The following is an 18,765-nucleotide window of genomic DNA, read 5'->3' on the forward strand; positions in this document are numbered from 1 at the left end:
GTTTTACAATGCTTTAAAAGTCTGTTCCTGCAGGCATACCAGCATAACCATGGCAACAGAAAGAGCAGGAAGAAGCAACCTGTCACATGGTACAATTGTTGATATCTCTTGTATAGAAAAAGTAGGGCAAGTAGCCAAAAGCTGAACTTAGTCCTGGCAACTTTTCTGTCCCCAGAAGAATGAGCTTTGAGTTTCTACAATATGGTCACACTGTCACATTGTCTGTAGCAACTGGAGTCAGACATTGCAGTCTGATGAAGATCAGCTTAGAAAAACACATACACACAGCTGTCAGGATTGTTGGGCGTCTGCGTGGCTGAAGATAAGGAGTACAGTAAGTATTGATAGCCATTTGTACTTTTAACTTAGAAGTAAAACAGCAGTGCAAGCAAAAGTCGGTTTACTTTCGTATTTTCAAGGAAAGCAAAATCACAGCCCACAGCAGTAAATGAAGTGGAGGAGGGGAATGTTATTTTCTTTTTCTATCAGTATGTTTGTGCCCAGCTTTTCAAATGAAGCAAGTAATAACAGTCGCAAGCAAAAGTTTGCGCAAGAAGAGACAGAACTATATTGTGGATGAGGACAGCAGTTTTTTTTAAATCTCCTGCTTAGCACATACCTTTTATTTGACTATGTTTAAGGAAGCCTCTGAGGATCTGAATTTTGAACTTTGGCTCACAACTTGTACAAATCTTTCTGTCAGTGCTGAGAATGTTCATGATTCTTTGACTGACCTTGAAGTAATTATTTTGTTGTTTTTATTGTAAAGTTCTCAGTGGCGCACTATAAATGCCTATCAGCTCCGTGGATGATAGATTACTAAAGTCTGATGAGTTGGAACCTGTATAGAGCATTTCAGTCAATTTAAGTCTGAGTAACTATACTAAGAGAGTGAATGAATTTTGTTCATGCTGGAGGTTTCTTAACTATTTATTTCTCATAAATCCTAAAACTGTGTGCATATTGTACATTCAAATGAGAAAACGAAAATGTTTAGGGTAGAACAGAAGGCAAGCCACATGTTTTCGCTGACTGCAGCATTATGATGGCATATGTGAAATTCTGATAGCCACTTGATAATTAGCACTAATAATCATGCACTAGACAGCATAAAAGTTGTTGTTTTATTATAACAGATATCCTAACCAGTAGCTCTTCCAACCATGAACAGGCTTTCAGCCCTGACATGTCACAGGTGCATAGTCTAACATTAACCATTATTACCTCCTCCCTGACTGTATAATGTGACATCCAGTAACCTTCACCATAAGTAGTCATGTTAACCCTGTCACATGACAGCTGCAAGGCCTAATATTTACTATTGTTACTTCCTCCTACACTATAAAGTGTCCATGTGACTCAGTTGTGTCTGAACTCTAAACGCAGGTGAGAATAGGAAACTTAAATGAATATAGACCTTTTCTGCAGTCATAAGGAGAAAGAGGCCTTTAAGTACTATCTGTACACTATCCTTCATTGTGGTGTACCTGTCTTTTTATTTATGTCATGATAGTACAGGTTTTGGTTTGCCTTGGTTATTACTTTCTTGTTTGGCTGTATGAAAGGTAAAGTGCAGGATGACCTGGTCAGCACAGATGGGTTAGTGAAGGACTGGTCACCACTGATGGCACACGTGGGTTTCCAGCATTTAGTCCCCATAGGACTTCTGCAATGCATATGCAGTAAACAGCATTATTATATCTCAGTGACTCCTGGAAAATTGTAACAGTCCCAGTCACTTATGCCGCACTCACACTCTTACTATTTTTTTTCTGGAAGGGAAAATAGTAGCCAAGAGGTAAATGATGGAGCCTATTAACTGAAAGGAGAGTTTCTGGCTAGAGGGTTGTGAATTTAGCTTTCCCCAGATGATATTCTGTACCCAATATGAAGATATTTTGATCATAGCTGTGAGGGATAATGGAGCTAAAGGTAGCTACAACAAGAAAATAAGATAGTATTTACACAAGAGATCATAAGTGAGATTATATTCAAAATATGTAGACCCTTTTGGAGGTGTTGAGCAAATGATGGGTAGGAACTAACTGAGCAAGGCATTAGCTGAAGTGAAGAATTATGATGATTTAAGAGAATACAGATGTTCCTGCAAACATTTTTCAAGGAGCCATGCATGGGCTTACTTTATACTGGGTAAAAGGTGTACCCAGTGATGGACTGGCATCCTATCCAGGATTAGGTTCTCTGCCTTGTGTTCAGTTACTGCTGGGATATAATTCACTTTCCTCACAACACTGATCTGGTTGTTAGAGAAAGAATGACTGAATAAACTACTGTAAATATAATAACGGTCACTCCTTTTTTTTTAAATCTCCAAGTCTTTGGGGTTTCTAATACCATGATGAGAATGGACCCCATTCCTAAGTCAAAGTATGATAAAGTTCATAAAATTAGTATTGTTTCAATCTTTGATGTTAGCCAAATGTGCTCTTCCCGCCACACGCAATGTGCCCAGTAATCACTCCTTCTGCAGTTTGTACAGTTACATGTATCGGTAACATATCTAACTATGACTGTAAATTCTTTTTTATAAGACCCGTTCCTCCTACTACTATTGCAACTGTCTGGGTATCCTTCTTCCACATTGCCCTTGCTTCTGCCTGCAAATCCTGGTATGTTATGACTTTGTGTCTCTCTGTACATAAGACACTGTAGTCACTGGGTGTAGCGATTTCAGTGATCAATACTACTTTTGTCTTCTTTTCATGGACCACTATATCTGGTTTTCTAACATCTATTTTTGAACTGTTGGTAATGGGTGATGCCATGTGATATAAACTACATAATTTTCTGTAATGCTTTGTGGCTCATGTTTCCAGTGTTTTTCAGCCACTTCAATACCATAATGTTTACACAATCCCCAATGTAACAGTCTTGCCACATTATTATGCCTTTCAGTATACAGTCCTTTTGCCATTAGTATATCACAACCAGCAACAAGATGTGCGACTGTTTCCTATTCTGTTTTACAAAACCTCCATTTCTCTGTTTCTCCTACATGTTCAATGGACTTTGTAAACCGATGTGTATGTAGTCCACTATCTTGGGTCTCCAATAATAACCTTTCATCTTTTGGTTTAAATTCACCTCTCCTTAACCATTCCTGCATTCGATACTGATCAATATGAGGTTGTTCCAAGAGTTTTCTATACTTGCAACTATATTTATGCATTTTCCACATTTCTTGCCTTTTCATCTGATCCTTCACCTTATATTCTTTCTTTTGTTTTTTTTGGCACACTTAGTTGCTGCCTAAGTTTTATCTACTTCTGGTTTGATATCCATTCCTGATTGATGCTGATGTACTTCTACCAAACTAAGCAGGGAAGTCATCTTAGACTTGTTCTCCTCATATTTTAAAACTTTCATTATGTCTGGGTCTTGTGAGATCAGCAGATATGTAGGTAGTCCTACAATTGCAGATCTATACATGTAATCAATTTCATGGAGGCCCATACCTCCTTCAGAAAGGGGAATATATAATCTTGGTATGCACTAACTTTTATAAATCATTTGATGAGTATGAAGCATCCTTGTTTTCCTGTCCAATCTATCCAACACCTTTTGAGGCCAGTCAATCACTGCAAAACTATGTTAGGACAGGAAGAGCAAATTGGTTTATAGTTTGGACTTTGTTCCTAGATGTCAACGCTGTTTTCAGTATTAATTTAAGTCTTCTAAAATATTCCTTACTAAGTTTTATTTGTATTTGTTCACTTTTTATTGTTGATCCTGCATCAGTTCCCAAATATTTATACACTACCTCTTGCTCAAGTTCTTTTGTATCACATTCCTGTCCCCAAAAAGAAGTTATGTACTTACCATAATGTTCCATGTTTGTAGTCCATCTCGCCTACATTCTTGCTGGATGGGTTCGGAGCTGATATTCAGCTCCGACTCGGACGATACTAAAGCTCGAGAGCTTTTACTGGCGTGAGGCTAACCCCTATCCCATGGTGCCTCACGGCAATTCCCCAGATCTTGTTTGCAAGAAAGCAATAAGTACCTAATAGTTATGAAACTATGTATAACTGTGTACATACAGACAAACATTGTGTAACATTATCCATGCCAGGTGGACACAACTACAACCAGGTCAGACAGCATAAGTATAGTCCACCAGATCCTCCAGGAACAGGAAGGGGGCAGGAGGGAGGGACACAAGAATGTAGGCGAGATGGACTACAAACATGGAATGTTATGGTAATTACATAACTTCTTTATGTTATGTAGTCCTATCTCGCCGTAATTCTTGCTGGATGGGACAGTGTCCCTAGCACCTTTATCCTGGGTAGCTCAAGTGAAAAGACTCTTTAGCACAGTGGACCCAAAGGATGACCTGTCCCGGGAGGCCAAATCCAATTTGTAATGAGTGACAAAGGTATGCGTTCTTGCCCAAGTAGCTGCTGCACAAATAGTATCAATTGGGAGCCTAGATCTAAAGGCACATGAAGTTGATTCTGCCCTTGTAGAGTGGCCTTTTACTTTTTTGGGTAACTGTTTGCCAGCAGTCTGATAAGCAAAGGAAATGCAATCTGAAAGCCATTTTGAAAGGGTAACCTTAGAAACAGGCAAGCCTTTATTTTTGTCCAAAAAGGAAACAAATAATTGATCTGATTTTCTAAATTCTTTAGTCCAGTGTAGGTAAAACCTGACAATTCTATGGATGTCCAACTGGTAAGTCTGTATTCAGATTTATTAGAATTATTTGGAAAAAAACACTGGTAGCTCAATGGTAATGTTAAGATTATGTTCTGCACATACCTTGGGAAGAAAGGAAGGGTTACTCCTAAGTGAGACTCTATCCTTGTGGAAAACAATGTAAGGAGGTCGAATAGTAAGAGCTTGCAATTATGAGACTCTCCCAGCAGAGGTTATGGCTACTAAGAATAGTTGTTTTCCAAGGTAATAATTTCAGCTCCAAAGAAGAAGAGGGCTCAAAGGGGGGGGGGGGGTAAGAAATTAAGGATGTGAGAACTAAGTTTAGGTCCTAGGGTTCTGGTGGCTGTTTGATAGGAGGCCTGAGAAGGAGAATTCCCTTCAAAAAGGTTTTACACAATGAGTGGGACATGATGGGATTTCCCATGTAGCCAAAATGGTAATTAGAGATGGCAGCTAACTGAACTCTAACTGTAGCAGCCGCAACTCCTTCATGAAAGATGGATGCAAGGAAGGACAAAATAGATTCTATAGGAGCTGTATATGGATCTAAACCATGGTTTACAGCCCAAATAGAAAACCTTTTCCATTTGCTGGAGTATAACTTCCTAGTGGAAGGCTTGTGGGATGAAATCAGAATGTGTTTGACTGAAGGTGAAAGGGAAACGCACCTGGCTATTCATGGAACTGGAGCAGCCATGCTGTCAATTTTAGAGTGTTGATGGCAGGATGGAACTGCCCAGATTGATGAATCCGGAGGTCTGGAAATGGTTCCAGAATCCATGGTTCCTCCAAGAGGTAGGACCACAGGAAGAGGAAACCAGACTTGACGAGGCCAGTAAGGAGCAATGAGATCAGGGTACTCCTCAACTGTTTCGCTTTCTGTATTAATTTTGGAATGAGAGGAAAAGGTGGGAAAGCATAAAGGAGTCCCGGGGGCCAGTCATGGACTAGAGCATCCCTGGGTGACATCCCCGGATGGGGAATTAGGGCAAAGTAGCTGCTGCATGTGGTGTTCAACTGTGTGACGAATAGGTCGCAGCAAGGCTGGCCCCATCTGTGAAAGATCTCTTTCGCAACTTCTGCATTCAGGGACCACTCGTGAGGCATGAGAATTGCTCGAATGAGTTTGTCTGCTATCACATTGGACTTCCCCGGGATGTGCGTTGCTACCAGAAAGCGCTGAGTGTCCATCACCTATTTCCAAACTCTTAAGGCCTCTCAACAAAGCGGATAAGATTTGGTTCCCCCTTGCTTGTTTATATACCACACAACAGACATGTTGTCTGACTGAATCACAATTGTCCCAGTGGGAAGAGAACTGTGAAGTGCTTGCAACTCATATAGCACGGCTCTTATCTCCAGAACATTGATGTGCAAGTGGTTCCCATGGTTCTGCCAAGTACCTTGGACTTTCATTCCCAGATAATGCCCCCCACCCTATCTGGGAGGCGTCCGTGGTCAAGACTTCCTTTTTCTTAAGGAGGAACAAGCAGACGACCTAAAAGAAGTTGTTCCGTATGCAACCACCATGTCAAATCCTTCTTGCAGGTGTTTGTGATGAGAATATGATGAGACAGGGGAAGATCCTGTATTGACCATTGGGCAAATAGTAGCCACTGAAGTACTCTCATGTGTAGATGGGCTACAGGAACTAATAGAGTGGAGGAGGCCATAGCCCTAGGACTTGAAGGACTACTCTGGCCTGAACTTTGTGACTGTTTAGCAAAGATCTGACTTGGTTGCACAATGATTCTACTCCTTCTGGTGTTAGTCTTGCTGACATGGTGGTTGAGTCTATTTCTGAGCCTAGAATACAATGTGCTGCGATGGAGATAAGGATGATTTTTTTAGGTTTACAGTGATGCCTAATCTGGCTCACAAGGATAGAGTCTCGTCCCTGGTTCTGATCAGTTGATGTTCGGTGGTAGCAGTGAGGAGCCAGTCATCTGGGTATGGAAACACCTGGAATCCTTGACGTGTCAGGTGAGCTGGTACCACTGCCATGCATTTGGTGAACACTCTGGGGGCTGTAGTGAGGCCAAAGGGCAGTGTTTGAAACTAAAAATGACTGGCTCCCAGCTGAAAGCGTAAGTGTCTTCTGCAGCGCCTGTCCATTTTGATGTGGTAGTACGCGTCCTGAAGATCTATTGAGCACATCCAATTGTCTTTCCCGATAAAGGGAAATATCGACTGCAGAGTTGTTGAGTTTGCTGAGATCTAGAATTGATCTCCAGTCTCCTGTCTTCTTTGGAACTAAAAAGAATCGTGAGTAAGTTCCAGATCCTATTTGTTCTGTGGGGACTTCTTGGATGACTCTTTTTCGCAGCAACGACATGACCTCTGATGTTGCACGGTCTAGTTGAATGGATGTCACGTCTGGAAGAGACCGGTTTACCGGGGGGATCGGAAACAAAGGGAATCAGGTAACCTCTGGATATTATGGTTTGTACCCAATGATCTTGTGAAATGTTTAGCCAGGAGCTTGGCTACAGTGATAGACGACCCCAGACTGCCTCCAGAGACAGACAGTCGGGCAACCCCTCAGGGGCGATGGAAGGTATGATCAGAGGTTTCTCTATCTCCCTGGTGATACGGACCTCCTCTGTCACGAGGACAGCATCTTCCATTATATCCTCCCCCTCTGCCCCTAGGGGAGGGTTGACCTTGTGCCTGAGGGAAACCTTTTTGGGATTTACGGAACCACATTTTCCCTCCTGTTTGACCCTTGGGATAGGGTCTAGAAGGAAGGGAGAAACAGACTCCGACAGCAGATAAGGTTTTCCCTTCCTGCTCGCATCTGGTCAAGGTTTCTTTCACCTAAGGTCCAAAAAGAGATGAACCATCAAAGGGGACGTTGGTGAAGGAAGACTTAAAGGATTCCGTGAAATTGCAAAGATGCATCCAGGAATGTCTCCTAAGAGAGATTCCTGCTGCTGCTGCCCTACTCGCTCCATCCGCTGTATAGGAAATCAGCCTCATGGAGGAGTTAGCTATCGATGTAAGGGTGGAGAGCTGTGCAGAAACCTTATCCGTGGATCCCGAAGTTACTGAACCCTGAAGGGTATCTCCCAACCCTTTCAGGAGATCCCTCTGAAGTTGAGTGAAATGGGTAAGGTAATTCAGCGATCTCAAGGTAAATGCTTCTGAAGAGAAGGTACTCTTTCCATATCTATCCATTGTCCTGGACTCCTTGTTAATAGTATAGATATTGGAAGATGTGTCGGACAACTCCTTCTTGGTGGCCACTGCTACCACCATAGCATCAACAGAAACACCTTTGGAAAGAAAGGACTTATCTTTTGATACAGTCATAAATTTGTTTGGCCTCCTCAGGACAGGCTCCACTGTGTCTGGGGAGGTCCAGGCTTTCCGCGATATGACCCCCAAGAGCTGGTCATAAAGTGGTGTCACCCAGGAGGTGGAAGGTCGGGAACCAAAGGCCTCAAGATACACTGATTCATCCTCAGTAGGGTTAGAGGTCTTCCAATCACCCCTCTGTCTGAGGATTTCCAGGATGTCAGAAAAGGAGACATCCTCAGAGGGGTTCTAGGGGACCCTTCTGATTTCTCCAAATCAGTGTCAGACTTGACAGACTCAGGTGAGTCAACATGCTTCCTCTTACAAAGTCTCTTCCGAGGGAGCTCTCCAGTGGGATAATCAGGGGAGGTCTCAGAAGAGGGGGCACCTCCAATGGGGACTGCTTGAGTCTCTGGTTCCCTACGCTGTGGGGGTGGCAGGGGAGAAGAGGTTGCTGCCGATTGCTGGAGGGACATCGGTTCCAAAGGTATGGCTTTTGTAGAAGATAAAGCCTTCTCTATTGCTTCGAAGGACCCCCCCCACTATGAAGAAGACCTCTGCTCCGAGGAGACGGATGGTCGACTCTGAGCGAGGGAGAATGGCTCTGAAGCAGATGTTGGAACTGAGCCGAAGTGCCGAGAGGGAGGGTCAGTTCTGACGAAAATCCAGGGTGACTATCCCCCTCGGAGTCGACTCGAGAGCATCGGCTCCCAGATATCACTGCTACAGACTGAGCCATTGAGGATAGAGTTATCGGTTCCAAGGAATCAGGAAGAATCCTCGGAACCGAAGGATCCAACATCGAGGAACCTAAAGTGATTGGCTCCGAGAGCAAAGCAGTCGGAGGAGGAGCAGTGGATTGCAAAAAGGTCGGCTCCGAAGCCTTTATGTCCGGAGGGGTCAATTTCCTTGTCAGAGCCAGGTCAGAAAGCAACCTCTTCACCACCCGCTCGATGTCCTCATCCGAGAGTGTCCTGGAGGATCGGGTGGAGACAGAAGGAGATCTCCTCCTCTCCAAAACAGGAGATCTCAAGGTAGGTGAGACAGGGTCAATCTCAGGTAACTGTCTCTGTACCGAAGGTTGCCTCAGCACCAAACAGACCGACGGCACCGAGGCAGAAGAAGCTGAATCAGAGCCAGAACTCCTTGGCTTTGCCGTTTTGGACTTTTTCGACGGTTCCGAAGCTGGAGCCGACGATTTCCGTTTGGTAGTCTTAGGAGCTGTCTGACCAAGTTCCAGCTGTTCCTGGAAGGAACCGGTCATAAAACCCCTACCTATGAGTTTGCGTTTCCTCTCATTAAGAACCCTAGTACTGAAGGCATGGCAAAAAGTACAGGGTTCTTGTAAGTGGGCTTCTCCTAAGCAGTACACACAGCTAGTGTGACTGTCTGTCAGTGACATCTTTTGTGAACATTTATCACATTTTTTAAACCCTGAAGGGCGATGGTCCTTGTGTTCTCTGTCCTTTTCTTTAGACGTGCTAACAAGAACAAACTAATAAAGCTACCTATGAAAAAAGACAACATCGCTAACTGTACTAAGAAAAAACTATCTACTGAGGTAAAAATACCAACAGTAAAGATAGAAATTTAGAAAGATTCTATATATATATATATATTTTTTTTTTTTGATATATAAGAAACATTCAGGGAGGAAAGGCCCTCTAACTTAAACGGGCAACTACGGCCCTCTAACTGAAATGGGCCATACAATCCTATGGGGGGAAATAGGGGTCAAACACTCAGTACAACCACACAATAAGAGTTATTAACTATAAGAGAAAAGATTGAAGAAAGGTGGTGAAAAAAGAACAAGATTTAGTAAAAATTTGCTACTTAGCCAAAGAGCCAGTAATGAGGCAACCTCAAAGCTTTCACGGCAAACGAGATCTGGGGAATTGCCGTGAGGCACCATGGGATAGAGGTTAGTCTCGAGCCAGTAAAAGCTCTCGAGCTTTAGTATCGGCCGAGTCGGAGCCGAATATCGGCTCCGAACCCATCCAGCAAGAATTACGGCGAGATAGGACTACATAACATCTGATGTTTTCTTGGTATTGCAGCTTTCCTGCTTTAAAGTTTGCTTTTGCACATTTATCAAGGCCAAATGACATTCTTATATCATCTGAAAAAGAATTTGAACACTTGCAGTTGTGCTTTCATTTCCTCATCTGATGAACTCTACAGTTTTAAATCGTCCACAAAAAGAAGTTGAGAAGTCTTTACACTTTCACAAAGAGTCACCCTGAAATATCCCCCTTTGGATTTTTATCCCTGGAATAATAATTTGTCCTTTATCATGGCTTAACTGCAAAGTGGTTTGCCACTGTTTCATGGTTGCTGTAATGTAATTGATCAGAGAAGGGTATATCTTATACATTTTAAGCACTCTTTTATCCATGAATGTGGGATACTGTCAAATGCCTTTTTGTAGTCAGTCCATGCCACACTTAGATTTTTCCCCTTTTTGTAGTTCTCCATTATGACTTTTTTAAACACAAACAATCATTTGTTTCATATGACTTTCCTTTGTTACCTTTTTGTTCTATTGCTATGATTGAGTTTTCTTCTAAATGACTATAAGCTCTGTCAGCATCAATTCCAGTGTATAGTTTATAGGTCGTCGGAAGGCAAGTTATTGGTCTATAGTTTTTAGGATAGTTTGCAGGTTTTCTCTTAAGCAGGATAATTGTTTTACTGTTTTTAATCAGGTTGGCGTCTGTTTGGGGTGTGCATACAAATAGTTCTTACTCATGGCTAAATCTTCATGTAAAGATGTTAATACTTTTAGACAGAAGTTAGGTACTGCATCTGGGCCTGGGGTTTTCCAATTAGGAGTTTTTCTTAACTTTATTTCAATCTCTCTGGCCAATACTTCATCTCAGTTCATATCCTGTACATTTGAACTTCTTATTCTTTTTTACTTCTTCTATCAATTTAACATCTTTGTTATGTTCCACAGGATCTTCATAGATATTTCTCCAAAATGTATCTATTTCTTCTTTTTTGGTGGTGTTTCAATTCCTTTTGTCTTGTTTCCCAATTATCTGTAAAACTTTTTTGGGTCATCAATAAACTGATTATTTTGTACTTTTCTTTTATATTTACCTGCATATCTTCTAAGTTTTTCTGCCTGTGCTGATATTTTTAGTCTATTATTTGGGATAGTGCACATTAGATCCTGATCTGTTCTGATACTGCATTGCATTGCATTTATCACATCTATCTTTCTGAGTATTTCTTTAGTCTGTTTCTTTCATTTATCTCAACATGTCTATCCAGCTCTATTAAATCAAGCAACTCTTCTGGTTACAGAGAGAACACAACAATGTAGAGACAGGCATACCTACTTGTAGTATGAGTGTGCTGGCATATACTCTATTGAGCGCACATAAGGAATTTACTTGTCAGCATTAGGCCCACCTGAAAGGGTCTGAACTAGCATGATGGTGCGCAGTGGTGCAGCGGTTAATGTTGTCACCTCACAGCAAGAGGTTCTCCGGTTCGATTCTCGGCTGGGGTGCCTTCTGTGTGGAGTTTGCATGTTCTCCCTGTGTTCGCGTGGGTTTCCTCCGGGTACTCTGGTTTCCTCCCACATTCCAAAGACATGCATCTGGAGTATTTCTCCCCGGGCCTCCGCTGAAAACAGGCTCTGTGGAACCTAGTCGGACTTTCCCGGTCAACAAATGTTAAATAAATAAATAAATAAAAATAAAAAATGAACATTTAAAGTAAATAATTTGATATGATAAGTAGAAATTATTAAAGGAAGTGCACAGTCTTCATCTATTTGTGTCTCTGTAACTCATGTGAGTAACACAACCCCTTAATAACACCACCTCCTTTATAAGCCACTGTATCCTGGCAAGTCATCAGTCTCCATGAGGATGTAATTACTGGATCTGCATGCCATAACTTGTGTCCCAGGTCTACCTGTGTAAGACATGAACAGGCATAGCCTCAGCACCCCCCCCCCCGTCAGCTCCTGCTGTTTTCATGCTGCCATATGAACCCAGACCAGAGGCATGCAGTGGGTGTTAGGGCTTACCACATAGACCCTCTGAGAGCTACTAAAATTAGGGTGGCAGAATAGATGGTCAGCAGGAAGGGAAAAAAGTATGTACATTGGAAATGTAGTCACTGCCCTATTCCTGGATACCCTGGAGCCAGATCCTGCTTATTCATTATTATGTATGGTGGTGAACCCATATTTTATTGTCCATGTCATTAGTTGGTGTGTTCATTCTATAAAACTCTCAGATTACCCTCAAAGCCAAATCGTTTTTGTCTAGTTACCTTACCTAGTTATTAACAACAAAATAGCAGTTAAAAGGAGTTGCAGTAAAAAAAAACTTATGACTAGAATCAGTTACTGCTTTTTGTGTGTGTAATAGGAAAGTTCTGAATTTAAAACAAGTTTTTTACAAATGGCTTTAACTACCTACTCTGTTTTTGTAATGGAATATTGCCACCAAGACATAACTGGTATTGGCTACATATGGGTTAAATGTTTTTTAACTGTGCATTTTGCTTCATGCTATTAAACCTATACGTTGCAGGAGTGCTGGGTTTGATTTTCATAGCCTCTATTTGCCAGCTGTGTACAAACTTACCCACTTAGTATTTGCATGAGGGATGGTTTTACTTAGGGGTTTCAGAGAAGTAATGATGTTGCTCCCAATAACCTTCATGGGGTGGCAAACACTATAACTGATGATTTCTTTGGGTTTATGGTAAGCTTGCATTTTCATGTTCAATGCTATAAAGCTGTAAAGCAAGACTGATATTTTTATTAAAAACTGGCGTAAGAGTTATCTAAGTAGAATAATGTTATCTGTGTTCATGGCAAGGTTTAAAGGGGGAGAGGGTCTTGTTTTAGGTCTTTGAAAAAACAAGAAAAAAAAGGAGTGTCCCCAACACTGACCTCTGTGGTACACCGCAGTAGAAAGTCCTGACATTAGAAGTGGAGGAATCTATGTGTACTTGACCATTTCTGTTTAAGAAGTAAATGTTTAGCCAATAAATTATGTTTGTACTGCAGTTAAGTTTCTCTAGCTTAGTTAGAAAAAATGAGTGGTTGACTGTTTCAAAGGTCCATATCATAATAACAAAAACACAAGCTGTAAGGGTGCAATTATTCCTAGAGCTATAGATTAAGTTGTGATGGTATATAGATCTGTCATGGTGCTGAAATATCTACAGAAGCTGTGTTGTATGGCATACTGTAAACAGTAGCTTTTTATGTGTTTTAATATGTAGCTACACACCTGGTTTGTGCTGAAGACCACATGAAACATTTTAAACTGGAGAGACCTCAGAAGCATCTTGTTAAGAGAGCATGTGGGATAAATGACTGAAGGTACAGTTACCCAGCCACAGATACTGCCAAGGCCTGAGCTATCACAGATCTTTATCTTCAGTACAGAAGACTGTTAATGCCAATACCACTCCCCTTTCCTGAGCGAGGTCAGCACTAGTGTGGAAGTCTCTGAATGAACCAGCTACATCGCCTCTGAGTATGGTTTCCTGAAGAAAATGTGCTGCAGCTGGATGCTGGTTGCCTGGCATCCAGAAAGGACATTGTTTTAGAGTCTAAAACTGAGCAGGAGAGTGCCCTCCCTCATAATTAGCAGGTTTCTGATACTCTGATTGTTTCTGTAGATGCCATAAGCACTAGAAATTCTGCACAGGGGATAACTAAGCATCATTCCATTATTTTTGGTTTAGCTAAGTCTCTGGCCTAGAACATGACTTAGGCTTAGACACCTGGGTATGGATCCTGTTTGATAGGTATTCGGGGTTGGGTCACTCTGTTTATCTTCTGATTACAGACAATTCTAAGGTATTTACTTCATGATGCTGTAGTGAGCTGTCACAGCCCTAGTTATAACTCAAACCCTATCTACTTGAGGGGTAGAAACAGGAAAACAGTAAAAGGACCTCTTCCCCCAAAGAGTCATGACAGTCTGACTTAGACAATGAGGATATGGGCTATTCAGACCGAATCACCTAGCCTTTGGGATTTCATACAAATAACAATGATACTATTTCTTCAGGTTCTGCCCCTTCCCTTAGGATGTTTCATTTATAGAAAGAGTCGGTCTTATGAGGGAGCATTTCAAGTGGAAGGTTAAAGCAACAGGGAACATTTTCCCACCCAGAAAAAAATACTGTGACCTGTTGGACATTGAACAATCCAGGCCTTCTGCAATTACTTCAGTAACATCAGCATTTGAGGATTTTTGTTTCTTAAGAGTGTTTCCCTAGAGTTATAAACATTGCCTCCAAAGAAGCCTAACAGATTTTAGGGGGTTCAGGACTGACGACAGTACCTGTTCAATAACTCATCAGTGAAGTCTGCTGTCATTTCTTTGGAAGCAGCTAGATGTCCTTAAATCATCCTAAATAACTTACCTAATGACAGGGGAAATTAGGGAATTGGATTGGCTTGAGAAAAATGTATTTACATTTGGTATAATGGAGAAAAGGCTATTAACTGTCAGATGTACACGGATTTATAACCAGGAAAAATACTAAAGCAGATAGAAGACATGGATCAGGAGAAAGAAATTGAATCCTTAAAAAGTAAGGTGACTAGGCTATCACAAACTGTACAAAGGTTGGCAAGCATGCCATAAAATGTGGCTGTTACACTGATGATCATGTTCTAGGGCAGCTACCACAGGGACAGTCATCCTTAAGCACACCTGGTTACATATACAAGCCCTTTCCTGAAGATGTAGAGAGACAACTCCTGAATGTTTCTTATTTATTATTTGTTAGCATGTATGATCCCTTTCTTGAAGGTTTAAAGAGATGCCTCTTTGATGCTCCATATATTTATTATTTGTTAATATGCATGTGCCTTTTCCTGAAGATGTGAAGAGACAACTCCTAAATACTCCTTTATTTTTCTATTTGTTAGTTAGATAAATGGACTGGTCAATAGCCACTTTTTAGCCATGACCATGGCCACAAGGGCAACAGTAAATACAGCATTTATTACAGACGGTCAACCAGCATATTAGGGGAACAGTGGAACAACACTAGACAAGTAATCAGATTAAACACAAGATGCCTAGCTCTACATGTCTTTAAGAGACATGCTTAAATGTTCTTGTCACCCTTTACAAGCAATTAGTACAACTCACTTCCCAAATCATGCAGGGCCTTAAGTGATAACCCTGGTGTAAATTCGTACTTAATCATCAAGATTAGCTTTAAAGGTAAACAAAGCAGTACTTTGACGTATAATGGTAACGTATTCCATAGGCTGGGAATACACTGAACTTCCAGTGAGTCTTGTTTATTTGCTGGTATAGATTTAGGTCCATACTAGGGTGCTTGTAGACTCTCTGGTTTTGCTAAGAAACAGAAGGTCAAATAAGATTGGCTCTTTCATAGCTCGAAAAGTGAGACAGATCACTTCAAAGCAGCTGATAGACTACTGAATATAAAGAGAGTTTGTGCTAATCTCTCAGGATTATTGAAGGATTTAAGGTCTTTCATTTTCTAGGTTAAAAATTATTCAGACCTTTCCATTTGAGTGGTGTGCTTCAATTTGTATACACCAACATTTGATGGTGTGTCTCTTAAGGGCAAAGTGCAGTGGTAACATGACTTCTTGAAGACATTCCCTTATACATTAACTGAGCCAGCTAGAAGGATTTAATGACTATGATGGAAATATGTATCTGTCAACCATCATCTCAACCACAAAAATCTCTGAACTACAGGATTTGAAATGTATGGAACCACACACACAGTTTCCTGTAACGACCGAGTATCGATGAAGACCAATCTTTCATTCATGTCCAACTTTTCTGAGCTTTAACTAAACAGTCTGTAGAGAGACTTGTGTTTTATTCTAATCTGACTACAAAGGAGAAAAGATTCTACATAGTATGGATGTGCACAGGTAACTTAGGTAGTAATAAAAACTCCAGCTAATCTGACCACTTATTTATGTCTTTCAAGCCAGAGAAATGGGTCAGAGCAGTAGCCAAACAGATGCTTCCAAAATTGCTGGGAAACTGCATCACTTTCTGCTATGACATACAGGGAAAGACCATGATGGGTCAGGTCAGAGCACACTCCATTAGAGTGTTGCCACAATTGCAGCTTTCCTTAAGAAGGTGTCTGTTTATAGTATTTATGAAGCTGCCATTTGGACCACTGTACACTCCTTCTCCACACAGTACAATTTGAATGTGATTGCTTCTGCAGTATTTTGGAGCATGCTGTAACCTGCTGCCCAGGTCCAGGGTTGTGGATCTTCACTACTGAGTAGTGCCCCATTCATATTTTGAATGCGCTAAAGTAATGATCTTTGGGTTGCCATAATGTGTTTGATACCTGAATGCTTATTATTTATTTATTTATTTTTTGCTCAAGTGTATTTGCTCAGAACTGTGTTTCCTCATATGTGTTAGCTCACTACATGTTGTAACAATTAGTATGCAGCTCATTGGGGAGCTTGCCTTCCTGCAAAAATGCTATCTGTTATTTTTTTTAGATGTTGTCATTGCATGAAATTAGAAGTTATGTACTCACCATAACGTTCCATCTGAGTAGGTAGTTCATTTGTCTGCAACCTGTGGGTTACAGATCCGATATCGGATCCGAGCCGGCAACTTGTTTCAAGCTAATGGATCCGAGCTCCTAGCTCCTCCCTTCACCCATAATCCCCTGCTAACCCTCCATGACCTCAGATCGAGTTTGCCTCTCAATATATATCCAACAAAGGATATCTAACAACTAGTAGATCCGAAGAAGGTCAGGGGGAAGGAGGGGGGGATGGTTGCAGACAAATGAACTACCTACTCAGATGGAACGTTATGGTGAGTACATAACTTGTAAATCTGAAGTAGGATGTTCATTTGTCAGCAACCTGTGGGACAGAGTCCCCAGCTACCTGCACCTTGGGTGGCCATCATGGAAGGATATTACGAAGCACCGCAGAGCCAAAGGATGCTCTCCCTCTAGAAAGCAGTTCTAGCTTGTAGTGGTTGATAAAGGTATGAGATGAAGCCCAAGTGGCTGCAGAACAAATATCATCCAAAGGAACTCTAGACTTGAAAGCCGCAGAAGTAGAAATGGAGCGGGTGGAATGAGCACGAACTCCTTCTGGTGCGGGTCTACCCGAGGCTTGATAAGCCAGTAGGATACATTGGGAAATCCAGCGAGATAAGGATACTTTAGAGATAGCTTTCCCAAAGTTAAATTTGGCAAAGGAAACGAACAGCTGGTCAGATTGTCTATGGCCAGCTGTCCTATGAGTATAAAAACGAAGCTGCCTATGAACATCCAATGAGTGCAGCTTGTACTCTCCCTTATTTTGATATTTAGGGAAGAAAACCGGTAAATTTATGGATTGATTTATGTTGGTTTCTGATGCTATCTTGGGAAGAAAGGAGGGATTGATCCTGAGGTACACTCTATCTGGGTGAAAAATCAGGTATGGAGGCTTCACAGAAAGAGCCTGAAGTTCCGACACTCTTTTTGCTGAAGTAATGGCTACAAGGAATGCTGTTTTCCATGACAAGAATTTGAGATCCACTGAAGCAGCGGGTTCAAAGGGTGGAGCAGTCAAGGCTTGAAGAACTAATGTAAGATCCCAGGGGGGTACGGCTTCTTTTACAGGGGTCTAAGTAAAAAGGTACCCTTGAGAAAGGTTTTACACAATTTGGCTGACATCAAGGGCCCTGTATCATGTCCCACATGATAATGAGATATGGCTGCCAATTGCACTTTGACAGTTGAACAACTAGCGCCTTCCTGAAAGAATTCAGTTAGGAAGTCTAAAATGGATGGAAGAGGAGCCGTAAAGGGATCTAGATCACGGTGCTCCGCCCAGATGGAAAAACGTTTCCATTTACTGTGATACACTTTCCTGGTGGAGGGCTTATGCGCTGCCACGAGGATGGCTTTGACTGGTGAAGAGATACCGGGAGTCCTAACTAGGAGTGGAACTGGAGCAACCAAGCTGTCAGTTTCAGATTGTCAAGTTTGGAGTTGGCAAGTCCAACGGATGGGAGATGAGATCCGGAATGGGATCTAGAATCCAAGGGTGATTCACAAGGTGAGACCACAGGTAAGGGAACCAAATTTGTCGGGGCCAGAATGGGGCAATGAGAATCATCTTGCTCCCCAACCGCGAGGCTTTCTGTAAGAGTTGTATCATCATTGGCAGAGGAGGATAGGCATAGAGTAGACCGGGTGGCCAAGCATGCACCAGAGCGTCTCTTGGAGTTTCCCCTGGAGGGGGGATTAGAGCGAAGAAATTGTCGCATTTGGTGTTTGATGGAGATGCAAAAAGATCGCAGCAGGGTTGCCCCCATGTTGCGAATATCTGCTTCGCTACTAGAGGATTGAGAGACCACTCGTACGGGGTAAGAAGGGTGCGGCTGAGCTTGTCCACTAGGATGTTGGTCTTCCCCGGAATGTGCATTGCAATCAGAAAGCGGTTGGTGGAGATCGCCCATTCCCACACTCTCATGGCTTCACGGCAAAGAGGATAAGATCTGGTTCCCCCCTGTTTGTTGATATACCAGACCACCGACATGTTGTCCGACTGAATTGCAATCATTCCTGCGGGGAGGAAGCTCTGAAGTGCTTGCAACGCCAACAGCACCGCTCTCATCTCCAGAACGTTGATATGCAGGGAGGTATCTGTATCGTTCCACGTGCCTTGGACTGTCCTGCCTGAATTATGCCCCCCCCACCCGAGGCAGGAAGCGTCTGTGGTCACCGTGGCGATAGGGGGAGAGGTGCAGAAGGGACGGCCCGTAT

The 18,765-nt window shown here is 42.1% G+C and overlaps 1 protein-coding gene across 1 annotated transcript in view; it reads left to right on the forward strand.

The window, feature by feature from the left end:
• Positions 1-18,765, forward strand: part of LOC122812196 (volume-regulated anion channel subunit LRRC8D-like) — a 148,109-nt gene continuing 129,344 nt past the window's right edge. The window contains exon 1 of the mRNA XM_044084529.1: positions 1-334. The gene's annotated coding sequence lies outside the window, so the exon portion shown is untranslated. The remainder of the gene's footprint in view (positions 335-18,765) is intronic.

The sequence above is a fragment of the Protopterus annectens genome, chromosome 9.part0 (assembly GCF_019279795.1).
Source record: "Protopterus annectens isolate FY-2018-M chromosome 9.part0, PAN1.0, whole genome shotgun sequence".
Classification (NCBI taxonomy): Eukaryota; Metazoa; Chordata; order Ceratodontiformes; family Protopteridae; genus Protopterus; species Protopterus annectens.